The sequence below is a fragment of the Tamandua tetradactyla genome, chromosome 5, assembly GCF_023851605.1.
Source record: "Tamandua tetradactyla isolate mTamTet1 chromosome 5, mTamTet1.pri, whole genome shotgun sequence".
Classification (NCBI taxonomy): Eukaryota; Metazoa; Chordata; class Mammalia; order Pilosa; family Myrmecophagidae; genus Tamandua; species Tamandua tetradactyla.
Genome location: NC_135331.1, coordinates 669,593 through 680,198, shown reverse-complemented (window position 1 = coordinate 680,198; position 10,606 = coordinate 669,593). Strand labels below are relative to the sequence as shown.

The following is a 10,606-nucleotide window of genomic DNA, read 5'->3' as shown; positions in this document are numbered from 1 at the left end:
AAGAGTTTGAGGAGAGTAGGTACTAATTCTTTCTGGAATGTTTGATAGAATTCACATGTGAAGCCGTCTGGTCCTGGACTTTTCTTTTTAGGGAGCTTTTGAATAACTAATTCAATCTCTTTACTTGTGATTGGTTTGTTGAGGTCGTCTATTTCTTCTTGAGTCAAAGTTGGTTGTTCATGTCTTTCCAGGAACCTGTCCATTTCTTCTAAATTGTTGTATTTATTAGCGTAAAGTTGTTCATAGTATCCTGTTATTACCTCCTTTATTTCTGTGAGGTCAGTAGTTATGTCTCCTCTTTCATTTCTAATCTTATTTATTTGCATCCTCTCTCTTCTTCTTTTTGTCAATGTTGCTAAGGGCCCATCAATCTTGTTGATTTTCTCATAGAACCAACTTCTGGTCTTATTGATTTTCTCTATTGTTTTCATGTTTTCAATTTCATTTATTTCTGCTCTAATCTTTGTTATTTCTTTCCTTTTGCTTGCTTTGGGATTAGTTTGCTGTTCTTTCTCCAGTTCTTCCAAGTGGACAGTTAATTCCTGCATTTTTGCCTTTTCTTCTTTTCTGATAAAGGCATTTAGGGCAATAAATTTCCCTCTTAGCACTGCCTTTGCTGCGTCCCATAAGTTTTGATATGTTGTGTCTTCATTTTCATTTGCCTCTAGGTATTTACTAATTTCTCTTGCAATTTCTTCTTTGACCCACTTGTTGTTTAAGAGTGTGTTGTTGAGCCTCCATGTATTTATGAATTTTCTGGCACTCCGCCTATTATTGATTTCCAACTTCATTCCTTTATGATCCGAGAAAGTGTTGTGTATGATTTCAATCTTTTTAAATTTGTTAAGACTTGCTTTGTGACCCAGCATATGGTCTATCTTTGAGAATGATCCATGAGCACTTGAAAAAAAGGTGTATCCTGCTGTTGTGGGATGTAATGTCCTATAAATGTCTGTTAAGTCAAGCTCATTTATAGTAATATTCAGGTTCTCTATTTCTTTATTGATCCTCTGTGTAGATGTTCTGTCCATTGATGAGAGTGGTGAATTGAAGTCTCCAACTATTATGGTATATGTGTCTATTTCCCTTTTCAGTGTTTGCAGTGTATTCCTCACGTATTTTGGGGCATTTTGGTTCGGTGCGTAAATATTTATGATTGTTATGTCTTCTTGCTTAATTGTTCCTTTTAATAGTATATAGTGTCCTTCTTTGTCTCTTTTAACTGTTTTACATTTGAAGTCTAACTTGTTGGATATTAGTATAGCCACTCCTGCTCTTTTCTGGTTGTTATTTGCATGAAATATCTTTTCCCAACCTTTCACTTTCAACCTATATTTATCTTTGGGTCTAAGATGTGTTTCCTGTCGACAGACTGTTTGTTAGAAGGAAAGCTGTTGGCACAGCACTAAATTCAAGGCTGAGACATTCTGTATGAGCTTACCATGTTTTCAGAGTCCAGTTTCAGGAATTAGTGTATATTCCCAAACTTACTCATCATATGTGTGTTATTCACAGGAGGAAGGAACTGAGGATTATATAAAATTGGAACAAAACCATCATCCTTTACATTGCAGGGGAGACAAATAAGTAGCTTCTCAGGCTAACATATAATAATGGTGTCTTGATTTCCCAGTCTCTTAACCTGAACATACCTTCTCCCTCAGGCTACCGCACAATTAAAGGGAGGAGATAAGCAGGCCTATTCGTTTTCATTTTTTGTTTCTTTTTTTTTTTTTTCTTTATTTATACTGCACTCGCAGAAGGGACTCTGGCTTTCTTCTCTCCCTTTAAGTTCTGAGTATGGTACAAATGCTTCAAGGTTTTCAAGAAAATGTGAAAAAGTGCCAAACTCTCTTTTGTCTTTTCACAAACACACACACAAATCAGGGTGCTTTGTGAGTGCCTTCAACCAAACCAACAAAATCTGACTCACATCCCCATGAAGAGCCAAATTCCAAAGGGTAAGAGCCAAAAAGCTTTCACTGTGAAGAGCAAGGGACAAGAGTGAGGACACTATAAAAGGAAGGGACTGGATTGATTGATGGCCAAAGTCCCTTCCAATTCTGACATTTGCAAGTTCCAAATGGAAGCACATGGATGCTGCTTAGTGTCTGGTTCAGGCAGTTCTGTGGGGAATCTCTGATTGTCTGGCACCATGATGCCAAATAAACCTGCAGCCTTGCTGTGCTCTAGGTGTCCACGAGGGTGTAAGGATCTGCTCCCTTCTCTGGGTCTCAGCCACGGCATAAAAACTGAGGCACAGGGAGAGTACAAAACCAGTTCAGTTCTGCAGAGCCCTGATCCTGAGCGGCTTTCCTCACTCTCAAGTGTCATTTCTCTTTTTTTCAAAATCTCTACTTTGATATTTAAAACATCTCTGGGCAAAATCCTATACCTAGTAGCTCAGCATACACTTGCAGAGAGCAAGACAGGAACTGTTGACATGGTAGAGGCAAAAGTCCTTCATATACATTCTAAATGAGTTAATGACTCAATCAATTTGAAATTGGGGCCCATGGCCTGAGACTCACAAAACTACAAGCCACAGCCCCTTAGCCCCACTGGAGGGAGTTGCAGAAAGATCTGCACTCTTCTTCCCATTATTTTTATATTCTCTACCTATTATTTGATGAAGTGATCCAGGCCCAATAGTAATTTCATCTGACCCAGCATCCATTTGCACTGAGTAATTGATGATTGTTTATCAGACTGTCCAAAGGCCACGTCCCTGCAGACATTGCACCCCGGTTGGGGGTGGGGGAGGCAGACTGAGGGCCGTGTTGCTTGCTTGTTTAACTCTTCTTCTTGCATGTGGAACTTCTCTGATACCTCAGGACTGGGCTGAGGCTGGCCCTGGCCCTCGGCCACCGCCCTGCACAGGTGCTGCTTCTCACCCTCCCACCTAGAGAACAGCAGGTGGGAGTCAGGCATTAATCTTGGGCTGTCACGACCTTTTTTGGTTGAGATTTTTTTTTTCTACTTTTATGAAGGGTTTTTAAATTAAGATATTTTGTTTCAGACACTTTCAGAACCTTAACTGCCATATCTAGCATTATCTTGTTTGTACAAAAATACATTGGCCTAGGACATGACAAAACCATCTTCGTTGTAATTGCCATATCTGTTCTAATAAACCTGGGTTTTACTGCTGAAGACTCCTTCTTCTGGTGGGCAGAACTGGTATTTATGGCAAACAGGGCCCAACTGGGCTTTGGGAACAGGTTCGTTTACTGAGGAATTGAGCCCGTGGATGTGTGCCTGAAGTGGCAGGCTTGGTGGGGAGTCCGTGATGCAAGCGTGTCCTCTGAGAAAAAGGGCAGGGGAGCCGGAAGTCCCCTGCAGTGGGCAAGGGGCACCTGCCACCTGTAGCCTGGAAGGGGCCTCCCTGGCAAATGAGTGCTAAGGGGTAGTGAGGAAAAGCGGGTGGGCTGGGGACCAGGGGACAGTGTGAGAGGGCAAGAGCAGGCCTTCGAGAAGCCCATCCATGCTGGGGCCGGTAAAATGCTCCTTGAAAGGGAAATGGTAACTTCTCTTCCAAAGCAGAAAAAAATGCAACCAGGCCAAAGTGATAGCGCTATCACGCTGTCACGTCCGGGCTGGCCCACCGAGGGGTACATGTGCCGCTGCACCTTGGCACCTGACGCCTTCATGTGGGCCCCATCCGCACCGCGTTTCAGTCACGGCTATGTCAGCGCTCTGCCCCTCACGTCCTTCCCCTTTCCATCCTTTTCTTCTGTCTGCTCGCACAGATCTCTTCACCTTCAGCCCCGGGAGAAACAGTAGCTAAGGTGGGGGACTTGCTTGGCTCTCCCCTAGCTGATCCCTGTCTTCTCTTCACGACCCTACTGTGCACGTAAATTATGTGCCTTTCATGGGTGGCTGTGGGATTCGGTCTCTTATGTTCAAGCAGTTCCAACTCGGAAGCAATCTTCCAGGACACAGGGTTAAAAGACATAAAACTGAACAGTTTGTTTGGCCAAACAGTTTGTTTGGCTGGAGAGATTTCCAATGGAGTCAGGAGGTCATTCTTGGAGGCAGACATCAGCTGATCTCACAAACTGCCATAGGATGCAAAGCCTCAAGCAGTGATGTTCTTGCATCCTGCAGCACAAGGAGACCTCAATCTAGAGAACAGCTTGTGAATGGCTCCTGGTTGCGAATCCAATTCCTGGTTGTAAATCCAACTCCTGGTTGCCTCTTTGTCCTCACGGCTCTAGCTGAAAAGCCGCCCCCGGCGGCAGCAGACACCAAAGCAGCCTCGCCAACTCCGCCATGATAACCTTCATTCAGTGTTTTAACATAATTGTATTACATTTAGGTAATATTGTGCTGTCCATTTCTGAGTTTTTATATTCAGTCCTGTTGCACAATCTGTATCCCTTCAGCTCCAATTACCCAAATATCTTACCCTATTTCTATCTCCTGATGGTCTCTGTTACCAAGGAAATATTCCAAGTTTACTCACTAATGTCAGTTCATATCAGTGAGACCATACAGTATTTGTCCTTTTGTTTCTAGCTGAACACACTCAGCATAATGTCCTTAAGGTCCATTAGTGTTGTTATATACTTCATAACTTTATTCTGTCTTACAGCTGCATAATATTCCATCTTATGTAAATGTCAGTTTGTTTAGCCAACTCTCTGTTGATGGACATTTTGGCTGTTTCCATCTCTTGGTAATTGTTAATAATGCTGCTATAAACATTGGTGTGTAAATGTCCATTTGTGTCCTTGGCCTCGTGTCCTTTGAGTAGAGACAGCATATAGATGGGTCCTGTTTTTTAATCCAATCTGCCAGACTATGTCTTTTGATTGGAGAGTTTCATCCATTAACATTCAGTGTTATTACTGCATGGGTAGTACTTTCTTCTACTATTTTGCCTTCTGGATTTTATATGTCATATATAATTTTCCTTCTTTTTACCTTTACTCATAGTCTTCCTTTCTATACTCTTCTCCACACCTCTCTCTTCTGTCTTCGTATCTGTCTCTAGTGTTCCCTTTAGTATTTCTTGCAGAGCTGGTCTCTTGGTCACAAATTCTCTTAGTGATTTTTTGTCTGAAAATGTTTTATTTTCTCCCTCATTTTTGAAGGACAATTTTGCTGGATATAGAATTTTGGGTTGGCAGTTTTTCTCTTTTAATAATTTAAATATATTATCCCACTGTCTTCTCGCCTCCATGGTTTCTGCTGAGAGATCTGTGCATAGTCTTACTGGGCTTCCCTTGTATGTGATGGATTGCTTTTCTCTTGCTGTTTTCAAGATCTTCTCTTTCTCTTTGACCTCTGACATTCTGATTATTAAATGTCTTGGAGAACGTCTATTTGGATCTATTCTCTTTGGGGTATGCTGCACTTCTTGGATCTGTAATTTTAACTCGTTCATAAGAGTTGGGAAATTTTCAGTGATAATTTCCTCCATTAGTTTTTCTCCTCCTTTTCCCTTCTCTTCTCCTTCTGGGACACCCCCAACACGTATATTTGTGCGCTTCATATTGTCTTTCGATTCCCTGAGTCCCTGCTCATATTTTTCCATTTTTTTCCCTGTAGTTTCTGTTTCTTGTCAGATTTCAGATGTTTCGTCCTCCAGTTCAGAAATCCTATGTTCTGTCTCTCGAAATCTACCATTGTAGGTTTCCATTGTTTTTTTCATCTCTTCTACTGTGTCTTTCATTCCCATAAGTTCTGTGATTTGTTTTTTCAGACTTTCAGTTTCTTCTTTTTGTTCTTTCCTTGCCTTCTTTATATCCTCCCTCAATTCATTGATTTGGTTTTTGATGAGGTTTTCCATGTCTGTTCGTACATTCTGAATTAGTCGTTTCAGCTCCTGTATGTCATTTGAACTGTTGGTTTGTTCCTTTGACTGGGCCATATCTTCAATTTTCCTAGTGTGATTTGTTACTTTTTGCTGGTGTCTAGGCATTAATTACCTTAATTAGTTTATTCTGGAGATTGCTTTCACTTCTTTTATCTAGGGTTTTCTTGCTGGATGAATTTGTTGTCTATCTGTTCTTTGATATTCCGTTCAGCTTTATCTGGACCTTGAGCTTAAGTTTTGTTTAACAGAGGAGAATTTTTCAGTTCTTGTTTTCTTGTTTCTTGCCCTGCTTTTGTGGTGCCTTCCCCCCACACACACTTAGGAGGGTCTCCTTAGATGTTATAGACCCGAGCCAGATTTTCCCAGACCAAACTGGCCTCCTATCAGGAGGAAAGAGTCACCTGCGTCAGTTTTCCCTGAGGGTGAGACCCAGTAGGTTGAAAGACTTTCCTGTGAAGTCTCTGGACTGTGTTTTTTTTTATCCTGCCCAGTATGTGGTGCTTGTCTGACTGCAGATCCCACCAGCATAAGATGATGCAGTACCTTTAACTTTGGCAGACTCTCCCTGCTGGGGGGGGTGGTGGAGACAGAGGAGAGGTTGTAGGTTGGTTTTAATGGCTTCTAATTACCAAGTCCTGGTGTCTGAATTCCTTGATGGAGGGATTCCACCTGGGTGGGGCTTCACCCCTCCTCTGGGGAAGGCACAGGCTCCAGATAAGCCCCCAAAAGAGTTCACTTCCGCCTATGCCTGGGGCAGTTGCAGCCTGAAAAGTGCTGCCGCTGTATCCAAAGGCAGTCAAGCCTTTGTAGATACACAGCCACAAAAACCTCTGTTTCCTTCCCCCCCCCCCCCTTTTTCTATCAGTCTTGCCCCCTTGGCGCTGGGGCAAAAATGAGCAACCTGCACTTTGATCAGGGTCACCTAAGCTGGGGGCCTATTTTTAGTAGTCAGAATTTGTTAATTAGTTCCACAATTGGCGTTTGATTGTGGCCAGTCCCTTCTGCTGGTAAAGTCCTTTCCTTTCCCCTCTGGAAAGTGGCCTGTGGGGGAGCAGCGCTGGCCGCTGCAGCTTTGGGAACTCACGGTTCTGGGGGGTGCTCACTGCTGGTCCAGGTCGTCCAGACTGGAGTACGCTGTGTGTCCGGTCACTCACGTGGCCCCAGGAGCTGTTCTGTACTGTTTTTGGTTATTTAGTAGTTGTTCTGGAGGACGAACTAAAATGCTCACGTTGTTAAGCCGCCATCTTGACCCGGAAGATTGGTGTGATTTTTAATATAATGAGGTATAGGTCACTTACAGGTTAAAGTCTAAGCTACTATGCATGTCAGGCACGCCCATTTTGGTTAAATCCAATTGTTTTTTTTTTCTTAAGTTTTTACAATTTCCCAGGTCTTTATTTCTTTATGCCACTTGGGTCCACTGTCTAGTGACTTTCCTTTCACTCTGAAGAATTCCCTTTAGCACTGCTTGTTGGACAGGTCTAGTGGTGATAAACTCTCTCAGCTAGGATTGTCTTTCTCTCCCCCTCATTTTTGAAAGACAGTCTTATCAGATGTAAAATTGTTAGTTGGCAATTTTCTTTCAACACTTTAAATATTTCATCACACTGCCTTCTTGCTCTATGGTTTCTGATGAGAAATCAGCACATAAACGTATTGGGACTTCCTCATATATAACATTTTGCTTTTCTCTTGCAGCTTTCAGAATTCTCTCCTTATCTTTGATATTTGACAGTTTGATTACCACATGTCTGAGCATGGTTCTTTTCAGGTTTATTCCATTTGTGGTCCACTAGGTTTCTTGAATGTACATATTCATGTCTTTGGTTAAATTTAGGAAGTTTTCCACCATTTTTTCTTTGACTATATCTTCTGTTTCTTTTTCTTCTAGGACTCTAATAATGAGTGTATTGGTACACTTGATGGTGTCCCACAGGTCTCTTAGGCTCTGTTCAGTTTTCCTCATTCTATTTTCTTTGGGCTCCACAGCTTTAATAATTTCAATTGTCTTATCTTCCAGGTCACTGATTCTTTCTTCTGGCAGCTCAAATCTACTGCTGAAATTCCTCTAGCGAATTTTCCATTTCAAATTGTGGTCTTCAACTCCTGTGTTTCTGTTTGGTTCCTTTTTAAAATTTCCGTTTATTGAGATTCTCACATTATTCAATCATTGTTTTCTTGATATCCTTTAATTTTTCCTCTGTGGTTTCCTTTATCTCCTTGAGCATACTGAGGATCAGTTTTTTTTAAAGTCTTTGTCCACTATGTCCAAAGTGTGGTCTTCTTCATGGATGCTTTCTGGATTTTTATCTTATTCCTTTGGATAGGTCATCATTTCCTTTTTCTTATTTTTTCTTATATTCTTTTGTTTCACACTATGCATTTGAATATTTTAAAGTAACTCTGGGTTTAGCCCCCGAGCTGTATGTTCCTTAAATTTGTATTCCAATTAGTGATATGACAGAGATTTCCTTCATTGCCAGAAGCTGTTCTGAAGTAGATAAGGGAAGGGGCAAAGACCCTTATTCCTTCAGCAATTCATTTGTTTCCTTGGCAAGCTTATTAGTAGAGTGTTGTAACTGTGACAGATTTTCCTGTAGTTTGTTTGAGTCCTGCTTAGTTCCTAGTTGGCTCATCAAATTTTTAATCTGAGCAGTGGCTCGGCTGATCTGCTGGATGTCTCTGCTACAAGTCTGGATGATGCTGTTGAAGTCCTGGAGCAGGTGCATGTCTAAGGTGCCATAGGACAAGACAAGAAGTTGACATCCGCTGGCCTGGCATGGAGCTCCAATCCAAAGCAGCCGCCAGACTGGACCCACAGGCAGACGGGGAAACTGGAAAGAGAACAGGTAGGGAAAGAGTTCTTTTTTTAAAAAACATTTTTTTATTCTATAGAATAACATACATACAAAGCAAAGAAATTAAAAAGCAATAGTTTTCAACAAGCAATGTCAGGACAGATCCCAAAGTTTGTAATGGGCTACCATACGATCCTCCTAGATTCCTTCTTCACCTCCAAGGGTCGCTGGCTGGCAGACTCTCTGCTTCTTTTGGCTGTGTCGTTCTGCAGCATTCCGTCATCCTTCTCTGCTTTCTCCAAATCTCTCTCATTCTCCAAAATGTTTCCTCTTTTGTAGGAGTCCATTAAACTAATCAAGACCCACCAGAATGGGTGGAGATACGTCTCCATCTAATTCAGCTTAACAACCACTCTTATTGAATCACATCTCCAGGGAGATGATCTAATTACAGTTCCAAACATACAGTACTGACAAGGCATTAGAAGAAATGGCTGCCTTTACAAAATGGGATTAGAATTAAAACATGGCTTTTCTAGGGCACATACAAACTGGCACAGTAAGAGATGGACAATTTTATAAACAAAAGTTTAATGGCAGAGAATAGACAGAAAAAATATTTAAAACATATATGTTGAGTACTAGTGAATAATATTCTTTGAATTCTATGATTCTATTCGACAAAAATAACCCCAAAGAAAAATGGACACAGGATGTAAATTGAGAATTTATGGAATAAAAACCCAATTGCCATGAAATTTACATAGATATTCCACTCCAGTAGTAATCACTGATGCACAATATCTGTTTTTGTTTCTGCATTTAGCCCAATTCTGATATTAGTCCAATTATATTCTGTCCAATAATATTCTGAATATTGAATTGAATAACTAATATTCAATTATATTAGTCCAATAATATTCTGATATTAGTCCAATTTTTAAAACCTTGACCTCAGTGGCTAGACATATCTTATTAATGCCTCCTAATTTCACCCATTAAGCAGCATACAGCCATCATAGTTAAAGTCATATGTTTATTATGTTAAGATAGCATGCAAATATTTCTACTTTACTATTTTATATCGTATTTATTTTGAAGTCTTAAATATTTTTTTCATCTTGTGATGATTATAATTTTTTTCTATTTGATGCATTGCTATGCTGTTCCTGGATTTCCTAATCATCTCTGTATTTCTGAATAGACCCCACGCAGTTATACTGTACTTTTTTACGGTATTGCCACATTCTGTTAATAACTTCTGAGTATTTTTAACCAAGGATCTTATAACTTTGTAGTTATAACCAAGGATTTCCTGAGGCTTCTTTTCAAATCACACATTCGTAGATTTTGGTGTCTTTATGCTGGATATTTAATAGATAAATACCTTTTTTCTAATTATTCTCAAACTGTTTTAAATACAAGAATTCTCTCATCACTAGACCTTTGAAAAAACTCACCCAGGACCTTATAGATTGAGGCTTTTTGGCACAAAATCTCTGAAATGGTTTTCAGTTTTATCTACGATTAGGGTTTCTATTTTCCTGCGTTAAACTGATCATATATATATTCCTGGAGAGCAATTTTCATCAAGAATTTCGAATTTATTAAGAGTATTCTCATTCAGTTCTATTTTTCATGTACCCTGATAAAATTTTCCCGTAAGGACAATGATTTATCTGTAACTTTCTCCTTTTCTGGTCTATTTTTCTACGGATAGTGATTTATTTTACTTTCTTCTACTGCATTTGAGTTACGGACCAGCTTTATTTTTTTTCTTATTCCTTCGTGCTTTCCATAAATGTACTTCGTTTTTTCTCCTGGCCTCCTAAATTGAATTCTGAATCAAGCCGGGTTTTGTCTGCTTGCTTTTAAAAACTGGAGGATTTGGTCTTCATGCTTTCCTAAAATCCTGAACTTAACATTTCTCACAGCCTCGCAGTCTCAGGGCTCAGCAGCGTCGCCGGGACACGTCGCTTCAGAACAC

The 10,606-nt window shown here is 40.4% G+C and overlaps 1 protein-coding gene across 1 annotated transcript in view; it reads left to right on the top strand.

The window, feature by feature from the left end:
- The first annotated feature begins 8,556 nt into the window (after positions 1-8,556).
- Positions 8,557-10,606, top strand: part of ZNF84 (zinc finger protein 84) — a 42,874-nt gene continuing 40,824 nt past the window's right edge. Inside the window, exon 1 of the mRNA XM_077159467.1 lies at positions 8,557-8,670. The gene's annotated coding sequence lies outside the window, so the exon portion shown is untranslated. The remainder of the gene's footprint in view (positions 8,671-10,606) is intronic.